Genomic DNA, 11,982 nt, shown 5'->3' with positions numbered 1-11,982 from the left:
CCACTCATTACCTGTATTAATGGCACCTGTTTGAACTTGTTATCAGTATAAAAGACACCTGTCCACAACCTCAAACAGTCACACACCAAACTCCACTATGGCCAAGACCAAAGAGCTGTCAAAGGACACCAGTTTTCTTGTGTTTTTTATAGAACGTTTTCTAAACGTTCTCGGAACAATTTGAGAACATGACTCTAAGTAGAACAATGAGGAAACCTGTAGGAAACGTTATACTGAATTACTGAAATTCACAAAGAAGAAGGTTGTTTCTTAACGTTCTCAGAACAACGTGTGAACATTCCCAATGTCAAACCAGTTTTAGAACATTCCTAGAACATTACCAAAATGTAAATGAAATGTAACCGTGTTTGAACTTTTAGGAAACGTTCTGTTAAAGTAATGAAATACCAGGAAAATAACAGTCTTTTGTCAAGTTCCTTAAATGTGCTGAGAATGTTCCAAAGCCAAACAACTATCCTGCACCAGAGAGTTGTGGGAAGGTTGAAGGCAAAATAACCATAGAACAACCACTCTCTCACCAAGCTCTAAGAAACATATGGTTCTCAGAACGTTATGTGCTAGCTGGGAATCTTCTTTCATAAGCCTTGACTCTGGAACATACTTTATTGGTCAAGATGTGATAATCAAATGATTGAATCAGTTATTTATCCCTTTAAGATTAATCAGAAAGCATCAGAGAGAGATTGTGTGTGTGTCTTCGGTAGCACCAAGCTGCACAGTTCACACTGCTGCATAGCAATCTCTTTAAAATAAGCTGCTGCTATTTTCAGCTGGTAATCGAGCTTTACGGCTTGATTAATCTCGCCTTGATCAGATCTGAACCTCACTGTTACTTCGAGATCTCTCTCGCTCTCGTTCTCTCTTTTCCTCTCTCTCTGCAGTGCTGCCCTCTACACTTCCACCTGGTTTCTGTTCTTGTGAGAAGTTGTTCATATTGGGTGTTTATTGTGTTTACATGACAATGTCTGCCCCAGCCCTCCACAAGACTGTGTTAGCCCACTGAGCTAAACGCCTAGCAGGTATCTTCAGGACCAAGTCTTCAGGTATCAAGCAACATTACTCATCATGTAAAAGCGCACAGTGACCGACTCCCTCCCTTAGGCTCACACAGAGTCATAACTGAGGTCTACAGATAAGCCTCATTCACCTTTCATTATTCATTAATAATAATAATATATTGGATTTAAATACCACTTTTAATAAGTGCCATGGGATTTTTAATGACAACAGAGAGTCAGTACACCCGTTTAATGTCCCATCCCAAAGACAGCACCCTATACAGGGCAATATCCCCTTTACTGCCCTGAGACCTCCTTAGACCAGTGGGAAGAGTGCCTCCTACTGGCCCCCCTACACCACTTCCAGCAGCATCTGTTCTCCCATCCAGGAACTGACCAGGACCAACCCTGTTCCCATCCTGGGACCAACCAACACTGACATTGCTCCCATCCAGGGACCGACCAGGACCAGCCCTGTTCCCATCCAGGGACAGAACAAGACCGACCCTGCTCCCATCCAGGAACCGACCAGGACCAACCCTGTTCCCATCCTGGGACCAACCAACACTGACACTGCTCCCATCCAGGGACCGACCAGGACCAGCCCTGTTCCCATCCAGGGACAGAACAAGACCGACCCTGCTCCCATCCAGGGACGACCAGGACCGACCCTGCTCCCATCCAGGGACGACCAGGACCGACCCTGCTCCCATCCAGGGACGACCAGGACCGACCCTGCTCCCATCCAGGAACATGAACAGGACCGACCCTGCTCCCATCCAGGGACAGAACAGGACCGACCCTGCTCCTTCCAGGGACTGATCAGGACCAACCCTGCTCCCATTCAGGGACAGAACAGGACCAACCCTGCTCCTTCCAGGGACTGATCAGGACCAAACCTGCTTATCTTCAGAGGCAAGCCAGTGGTGGTATGCAAGGTGATATGCTGCTCGCGATTAATATAGTCAGCTCAGTCATTCATTGATTTAATTAATTCATTAGTTCACAGGGACTAGGACAGTGGCAGGGTTGACTCCAGTTCCACCCAACTGTAGAAACATAGGTGTGTGTGTGTGTGTGTGTGTGTGTGTGTGTGTGTGTGTGTGTGTGTGTGTGTGTGTGTGTGTGTGTGTGTGTGTGTGTGTGTGTGTGTGTGTGTGTGTGTGTGTGTGTGTGTGTGTGTGCGTGTGTGCGTGTGTGCGTGCGTGTGTAGGAGCATGGGCTGATGCTATCTGGTTTATCTACTAGCCATGGCTCTGCTACTGGTACTATAAGGTTTCAGTTACCATGCCGACCTGAGCCCTACTATGTGTAGGCTGGTACAGTTTCCTTGGTGTTGTTCCTGTCCACTGTCCCCTGGCAGTTACACTGTCCATGTCCCCTGTCATCCCTGTCCACTGTCATCCTTGTCCCCTGGCAGTTACACTATCCCAGTCACTACTCACCTCTCCACTACTCACCTCTCCACTACTCACCTCTCTCACAGCTGATTTGTGGATGTGCAGGGTTTTGCTCCAAACCTTCTCTAACACACCAAGTAGCTCTCTAGGACGAGGCCAACCCTGTGTATGAGTCCCAAATGACACACTATTCCCTATATAGTGTACTACTTTTGAGCAGGGCCCATAGAGCTCTGATCAAATGTAGTGAACGATAGGGAATTGGCTGCCATTTATAATGCACAGAAGTTCTCTTGGAAAATGGTTGGATAGCTCTGGTCATTGGTGAGATTCCGCCATCTGGTGGTCGTTGTACATTACAACACACGTCTACACTGATGTCTGGTGTCACTCTCCAGAAAGAGAGAGCAGAGAAAGAGGACAGACCGAGATGTCAATAGACATGTGGAAGGACAACGCTTTCCAAGGCCTAATTTAAAACATGGGATGAACTACTTGTGAGCTGTTTGAATTTCTCCATAAGTACAACATACACACACCATTATAAACCATCAGAACTGAACTGAACATGAGCTGAGTGTGTTTGGTAAAAGCACTCTAGTATGGTTGGAAATGTAACAAAGTATACATCTCTCAAACCCCTATCACAGTCCTAATGTTTAGTGAGACAAGGTATGTCCTGTGTGTTTAGTGGAGACAACACATAAAAACTGACACTGTTAAAAAACCAGATGAAGGAAGAGCTCAATAGAAACCCGCTGACCGGCTGACGTCTGCAGTTACGTGTCTGAATAGAAGAGCTGTTTGGATCTTTCCAGTTGTTGAAACTTGAAACACAGCTCGTATTACAACGTCAGACGGAAAAGAGACGCCACATCAGATGAGAACAATGGTCGTGTTTAATTTCAGACAAGTTACTTCTTGCTGCTCTTCACAGAGCTGATAGGTGAAATAAATATAGTGGCCTCTAGGTGGAGATGTGGTTTATACCTATCCAGAAGCATCAGGTCTTGGGAGAAGAGGAGAAGTGGAGAAGACACAGGGAACAACTTTTGACCTGCTGGATCTCTGAGAGTTTACAATGATACAATTCTGCCTCTCCTCTCCTCTCCTCTCCTCTCCTCTCCTCTCCTCTCCTCTCCTCTCCTCTCCTCTCCTCTCCTCTCCTCTCCTCTCCTCTCCTCTCTTCTCCTCTCCTCTCCTCACATATCCTCTCCTCTCCTCTCCTCTCCTGTTCTTTCCTCCCCTATCCTCTCCTTTCATCCCAACTCCTCTCCTCTCCCCTAACGTTTCCTTTCCATTCCTCTCATTTCCTGTCTTTTACTCCCCTCTCCTCTTCCCTCTCCTTTCTTTTACTTTCCTTTCCTCTCATTTCCTTTCCTCCCCTTCCTCTCCTTCCCTTTCCTTTCCCCTCCTCTCCTCTCTTTCCCTCTACATTCCTCTCCTCTCTTCCCCTCTACATTCCTCTCCCCTCTTCCCCAGTCCTCTCCCCTCTTCCCCTCTCCTCTCCCGATTGCCTCATACCTAATACTAAACACTTTGTCTGTCTATGTATATAATTAGATGACTGCCAACTTTGTATGTTTGGGTTTGTCTTATCCGACATCCGACATTACAGTTTGCGTTCTGTGCAACTTCACGCACGCGTTTACTGTAAACACTGAGGCTGTACCCGCTTTAAGTTACAGTTTTAACAGTGGCCAAGCTGGCTACGATAGCTATTTGATCATAATGTAGGCCTACCAGAGTGGACTACCATCAAAAACAATAGAGACAAAAAGAGTCCCATAACATTTTAACATGGAAATAGCTGTTCTATTATTCAGCTTACAGTAGAAGCCAATGTGTGGTGTTCAATAGCCACATTCCATGAGACTTCTGTTAAAAAACATGCAGGGCTTGAAGTTAACCTGTTTATCCACTTGTCCTTCAGACAAGGGGGTGGCTGAAAATGTTCTGTTTGATGCAAGAATCAAAATAAAATGCATTATTATTCCCATACCATCATCACTGAGAATCAGACAAATTATGCTATGCTCTGCCTATTGGCTACTTAGCTTATTCAAGACTGTCTCAAAATACAAAACTTCCCCTTTAACCTCTACAGGATCGGTTGGTCCCCGCGGGACGGTTGAGCTAACGTAGGCTAATGTGATTAGCATGAGGTTGTAAGTAACAAGAAAATTTCCCAGGACATAGACATATCTGATATTGGCAGAAAGCTTAAATTCTTCTTAATATAACTGTTATGAACTTGAAAAGTTATTAATAAACCAATTAGGCACATTTGGGCAGTCTTGGTACCAAATTTCGAACAGAAATGCAATGGTTCATTGGATCAGTCTAAAACTTTGTACACACACTGCTGCCATCTAGTGGCCAACATCTAAATTGCGCCTGGGCTGGAATAATACATTTTCGCTTTTCTCTTGCATTTCAAAGATGATGGTACAAAAAAAAATGTTATTATCTTTTACCAGGTCTAATGTGTTATATTCTCCTACATTCATTTCACATTTTCACAAACTTCAAAGTGTTTCCTTTCAAATTGTCATGAATTCTGCCGAAGTTGGTCCCTCTCCTTGTTTGGGCGGCGTTCGGCGGTTGACGTCACCGGTCTTCTAGCCATCGCTGCTCCACTTTTCATTTTCCATTTGTTTTGTTTTCCTGCACACCTGGTTTACAACTCATCATCATTACTATGTGTATTTTGCCCTCTGTTCCCTCCATGTCTGTGTCTGTGTGGGGTATTGTTTATTTGTCAAGGTTGGCACACTTCCAGTTGGTTTGTGCCAGGTTTTGTTTTATGTCCGTGCTTTGTGGCAGCCGGTACTTTGTACTTGGGTTTTGTACTTTGTGCTGCCTCACTTGTTCCTTGGGCATTTGTTTTGTGACACGGTTGCATTCTGTATTATGATTGCCTAAGTAAAGTGCTTTGTCCACTCATCTCTGCTTTCCTGTGCCTGACTTCCATGCACCAGCTACACCCACAATTGACACAAATGGTATCATGAATATTCATATCCTTGCTTCAGGTCCTCATTTTAGGTGAACATTGAAAATAATACATACAAAATGAAGACATAAAAAGCTCTTTACCTGACTTGCTTTTCAAAGATGGATAGAAATGCACACATTTTGTGCTCTTGTTGGAAATGACCACTTCCCCATTGTTGACTAGAAATTAGCTAGTTGTAATTAGCTGTATAACTGGGCTAATAACTCACTAACTAGCAAAGAATATGAACCAATGTTCTAGCTCAGACTAAGAAAATACACTTTGAATGGTCATCCAACTCGCAATTCCAAGACGGGAACTCAGGCCTCTTTCTAGAGCTCCAACGTGAAGATCACTGACGTCATAATTCAACCATGATTCAACCAACCAAGTTCCCAGTTGTCTTGAAAGTACCATTAATCCAGAGAATGCCAGACTTTGATTACAAAGTTTGATGACAAAATTTGCCAAGAAGGCCCGCCGCTCCACCTTCCTGTTCAAGTGAGCACAGCACAACAGGATGAGTCCAAAAAGGTCTTGTATGCTGCTGCATGAATGATGTAATATGCCAGGGAGATATGTATTTTTAATTAATTTTTTTATTTCACCTTTATTTAACCAGGTAGACAAGTTGAGAACAAGTTCTCATTTACAATTGCGACCTGGCCAAGATAAAGCAAAGCAGTTCGACACATACAACGACACAGAGTTACACATGGAGTAAAAGAAACATACAGTCAATAATACAGTAACAACAAGTCTATATACGATGTGAGCAAATGAGGTGAGATAAGGGAGGTAAAGGCAAAAAAAGGCCATGGTGGCAAAGTAAATACAATATAGCACGTAAAACACTGGAATGGTAGATTTGCAATGGAAGAATGTGCAAAGTAGAAATAAAAATAACGGGGTGCAAAGGAGTAAAATAAATAAATGAAATTAAATACAGTAGGGAAAGAGGTAGTTGTTTGGGCTAAAATATAGGTGGGCTATGTACAGGTGCAGTAATCTGTGGTCAGTTTTACAAGGGTATGTTTGGCAGCATGAGTGAAGGATGCTTTGTTGCGAAATAGGAAGCCGATTCTAGATTTAACTTTGGATTGGAGATGTTTGATATGGGTCTGGAAGGAGAGTTTACAGTCTAACCAGACACCTAAGTATTTGTAGTTGTCCACGTATTCTAAGTTAGAGCCGTCCAAAGTAGTGATGTTGGACAGGCGGGCAGGTGCGGGTAGCGATCGGTTGAAGAGCATGCATTTAGTTTTACTTGAATTTAAGAGCAATTGGAGGCCACGGAAGGAGAGTTGTATGGCATTGAAGCTTGCCTGGAGTGTTGTTAACACAGTGTCCAAAGAAGGGCCAGAAGTATACAGAATGGTGTCGTCTGCGTAGAGGTGGATCAGAGACTCACCAGCAGCAAGAGCGACCTCATTGATGTATACAGAGAAGAGAGTCGGTTCCAAGAATTGAACCCTGTGGCACCCCCATAGAGACTGCCAGAGGTCCGGACAGCAGACCCTCCGATTTGACACACTGAACTCTATCAGAGAAGTAGTTGGTGAACCAGGCAAGGCAATCATTTGAGAAACCAAGGCTGTCGAGTCAGCCGATGAGGATGTGGTGATTGACAGAGTCGAAAGCCTTGGCCAGATCAATGAACATGGCTGCACAGTAATGTTTCTTATCGATGGCGGTTAAGATATTGTTTAGGACCTTGAGCGTGGCTGAGGTGCACCCATGACCAGCTCTGAAACCAGATTGCATAGCAGAGAAGGTATGGTGAGATTCGAAATGGTCGGTAATCTGTTTGTTGACTTGGCTTTCGAAGACCTTAGAAAGGCATGGGAGGATAGATATAGGTCTGTAGCAGTTTGGGTCAAGAGTGTCCCCCGTAGCTGCTTTCCAATCTTTGGGAATCCCAGACGACACGCAAGAGAGGTTGAACAGGCTATTAATAGGGGTGGCAACAATTTCGGCAGATAATTTTAGAAAGAAAGGGTCCAGATTGTCTAGCCCGGCTGATTTGTAGGGGTCCAGATTTTGCAGCTCTTTCAGAACATCAGCTGAACGGATTTGGGAGAAGGAGAAATGGGGAAGGCTTGGGCGAGTTGCTGTGGGGGGTGCAGTGCTGTTGACCGGGGTAGGAGTAGCCAGGTGGAAAGCATGGCCAGCCGTAGAAAAATGCTTATTGAAATTCTCAATTATGGTGGATTTATCAGTGGTGACAGTGTTTCCTATCTCAAATCAAATCAAATCAAATTTTATTTGTCACATACACATGGTTAGCAGATGTTAATGCGAGTGTAGTGAAATGCTTGTGCTTCTAGTTCCGACAATGCAGTAATAACCAACAAGTAATCTAACTAACAATTCCTAAACTACTGTCTCATACACAGTGTAAGGGGATAAAGAATATGTACATAAGGATATATGAATGAGTGATGGTACAGAGCAGCATAGGCAAGATACAGTAGATGGTATCGAGTACAGTATATACATATGAGATGAGTATGTAAACAAAGTGGCATAGTTAAAGTGGCTAGTGATACATGTATTACATAAGGATGCAGTCGATGATATAGAGTACAGTATATACGTATGCATATGAGATGAATAATGTAGGGTAAGTAACATTATATAAGGTAGCATTGTTTAAAGTGGCTAGTGATATATTTACATCATTTCCCATCAATTCCCATTATTAAAGTGGCTGGAGTTGAGTCAGTGTCAGTGTGTTGGCAGCAGCCACTCAATGTTAGTGGTGGCTGTTTAACAGTCTGATGGCCTTGAGATAGAAGCTGTTTTTCAGTCTCTCGGTCCCAGCTTTGATGCACCTGTACTGACCTCGCCTTCTGGATGATAGCGGGGTGAACAGGCAGTGGCTCGGGTGGTTGATGTCCTTGATGATCTTTATGGCCTTCCTGTAACATCGGGTGGTGTAGGTGTCCTGGAGGGCAGGTAGTTTGCCCCCGGTGATGCGTTGTGCAGACCTCACTACCCTCTGGAGAGCCTTACAGTTGAGGGCAGAGCAGTTGCCGTACCAGGCGGTGATACAGCCCACCAGGATGCTCTCGATTGTGCATCTGTAGAAGTTTGTGAGTGCTTTTGGTGACAAGCCAAATTTCTTCAGCCTCCTGAGGTTGAAGAGGCGCTGCTGCGCCTTCTTCACGATGCTGTCTGTGTGAGTGGGCCAATTCAGTTTGTCTGTGATGTGTATGCCGAGGAACTTAAAACTTGCTACCCTCTCCACTACTGTTCCATCGATGTGGATAGGGGGGTGTTCCCTCTGCTGTTTCCTGAAGTCCACAATCATCTCCTTAGTTTTGTTGACGTTGAGTGTGAGGTTATTTTCCTGACACCACACTCCACACTATCTTCAGTGCAGTGGGCAGCTGGGAGGAGGTGTTCTTATTCTCCATGGAGTTTACAGTGTCCCAGAACATTTTTGAGTTAGCGTTGCAGGAAGCAAATTTCTGCTTGAAAAAGCTAGCCTTGGCTTTTCTAACTGCCTGTGTATAATGGTTTCTAGCTTCCCTGAACAGCTGCATATCACGGGGGCTGTTCGATGCTAATGCAGAACGCCATAGGATGTTTTTGTGTTGGTTAAGGGCAGTCAGGTCTGGGGAGAACCAAGGGCTATATCTGTTCCTGGTACTACATTTCTTGAATGGGGCATGTTTATTTAAGATGGTTAGGAAGGCATTTTTTTAAATATCCAGACATCCTCTACTGACGGGATGAGATCAATATCCTTCCAGGATACCCCGGCCAGGTCGATTAGAAAGGCCTGCTTGCTGAAGTGTTTCAGGGAGCGTTTTACAGTGATGAGTGGAGGTCGTTGGACCGCTGACCCATTACGGATGCAGGCAATGAGGCAGTGATCGCTGAGATCTTGGTTGAAGACAGCAGAGGTGTATTTAGAGGGCAAGTTGGTTAGGATGATATCTATGAGGGTGCCCGTGTTTAAGGCTTTGGGGAGGTACCTGGTAGGTTCATTGATCATTTGTGTGAGATTGAGGGCATCAAGTTTAGATTGTAGGATGGCTGGGGTGTTAAGCATGTTCCAGTTTAGGTCGCCTAGCAGCACGAGCTCTGAAGATAGATGGGGGGCAATCAGTTCACATATGTTGTCCAGAGCACAGCTGGGGACAGAGGGTGGTCTATAGCAGGCGGCAACGGTGAGAGACTTATTTTTAGAGAGGTGGATTTTTAAAAGTAGAAGTTCAAATTGTTTGGGTACAGACCTGGTTAGTCGGACAGAACTCGGCAGGCTATCTTTGCAGTAGATTGCAACACCGCCCCCTTTGGCAGTTCTATCTTGTCTGAAAATGTTGTAGTTTGGAATTAAAATTTCAGAATTCTTGGTAGTCTTCCTAAGCCAGGATTCAGACACATCTAGAACATCCGGGTTGGCAGAGTGTGCTAAAGCAGTGAATAGAACAAACTTAGGGAGGAGGCTTCTAATTTTAACATGCATGAAACCAAGGCTATTACGGTTACAGAAATCATCAAAAGAGAGCGCCTGAGGAATAGGAGTGGAGCTAGGCACTGCTGTGCCTGGATTCACCTCTACATCACCAGAGGAACAGAGGAGGAGTAGAATAAGGGTGCGGCTAAAAGCAATAAGAATTGGTCGTCTAGAACGTCTGGAACAGAGAGTAAAAGGAGGTTTCTGGGGGCGATAAAATAGCATCACGGTATAATGTACAGACAAAGGTATGGTAGGATGTGAATACAGTGGAGGTAAACCTAGGTATTGAGTGATGAAGAGAGAGATATTGTCTCTAGAAACATCATTGAAACCAGGAGATGTCATTGCATGTGTGGGTGGTGGAACTAATAGGTTGGATAAGGTATAGTGAGCAGGACTAGAGGCTCTACAGTGAAATAAGCCAATAAACACTAACCAGAGCAGCAATGGACAAGGCATATTGACATGAAGGAGAGGCATGCTTCGTCGAGTGATCAAAAGGGTCCAGTGAGTGGAGAGGTTGTTTGGGGGACACGGCGATTTAGACAGCTAGCCAGGCCATCGTTAGCAAGCTAGCATAGGATGGATGTCTGTTATTAGCCACCTCTTGCGTTCCGTCAGTAGATTAGTTGGGTTCCGTGTGGTAGAGGGGATTAATCCAAATCACACAACAACAACAAAAATAAAAACAATAGATATAGTTAGAGGCCCAAGAAGAAAAAAATAAATAATAAAAATAAATAAATAAATTGTCCGATTGTCTATTCAGATAGCAGCTGAAAAGACAGCTAACGGTTAACAGGCCGCAGATGGGCGTTCAGGTAACGTCGCGACAGAGGAGCCAGCCGGATAACTCCTTCGGGTAGATAATGTCCAGTTATGAAGGCCCGGTGGGGCTCCGCGTAGGCAGTAAAACGGGTCCGGATAGGTGACTGCAGCCCAGGAGTGATTGATGGAATTCTTCAGCTGGCTAGCTCCGGAATAATTGATGTTTGCTCCGGAATCGACGAAAGACGATAGTCACACGGATAGCAGCTAGCTTGCTGTGAGATCCAGGTATGAATATCCAGAGTTAGCGGTAGAAATCCAGGGACATGGAGAGAAAAATTGGTCCGGTATGTTCCGTTCTGAGCCGCGCTGAGCCGTACAAAACTGGCGATAGATTTTCGAGCTAAAGGATAGCTGATGACCACAAACCGTGGTTAGCTGAATACTAACGATTTGCCAGTAAAGAAGCTAACTAGCTTCTGACCTAGCTTCTGATTAGCTTCTGGATTAGCTTCTGGCTAGCTCCTGGCTAACTCCTGAATAGTTTCTGGCTAGCTTCTTGGAGTTTCTTGCTAGCTTCTTGGACGATTACAGATTTGAGGTAAATAATACTTTTTTATAAATATAAATTGGTGAGTAGTAGAATACCATGCTATTGTTTGCAGGAGAGTGTTTTGATGTTTTGAAGATGAGTTTATGGAAAATTAAAAAAAAATTTTTTGTTGTAAAATAAGTTGTAAATATATATATATATATATACGGGACACGACAAGACGAGGACAAAAGACGTCTGAACTGCTATGCCATCTTGGATTGAATGTATACTATAGCTAAGAAAGTAATACTTAGTGTATGTTGTGTAGTAAACTGTTAGTAGCCCATGTACCTCAACCTAATCATTTGGTCCCTTTTCCACTTTCAACTTAGCCTACTGTTCTGATTTAGTGGTAGTGCATATGTAGCCTATACCCTGTTTTAGAGAAATGTCATCATCGAATATTGTAAGAGATTTCATTTTCTGCTTATATGTCCCCTTCATTCATTCTATGGTTTTGACTTGGTGTACAGGGAGAATACTGTAAGAACGGCCCATGTTCTGAATTCTGTCTCTGTACATTTTAAAAGTGCTGAACAAATAGTTATACTGACTACGTCCGTCTGAGCTCGCTCATTAATGTCTTAATCAAAATTATGGATTGCCTCTTATCCGCTCGTTGTCCCCTGCTTCACAAGAGCTGTAAGTGCCTAATTCTGCCTGCAGCCTGCCTGCCAGCTGTCAGCCTGACTGGAACAGACCATTTACCTTGCCTCTTGCGCCGACAGAGA

The sequence above is a fragment of the Oncorhynchus masou genome, chromosome 32 (assembly GCF_036934945.1).
Source record: "Oncorhynchus masou masou isolate Uvic2021 chromosome 32, UVic_Omas_1.1, whole genome shotgun sequence".
Classification (NCBI taxonomy): Eukaryota; Metazoa; Chordata; class Actinopteri; order Salmoniformes; family Salmonidae; genus Oncorhynchus; species Oncorhynchus masou.
This window is presented reverse-complemented; position numbering follows the sequence as displayed.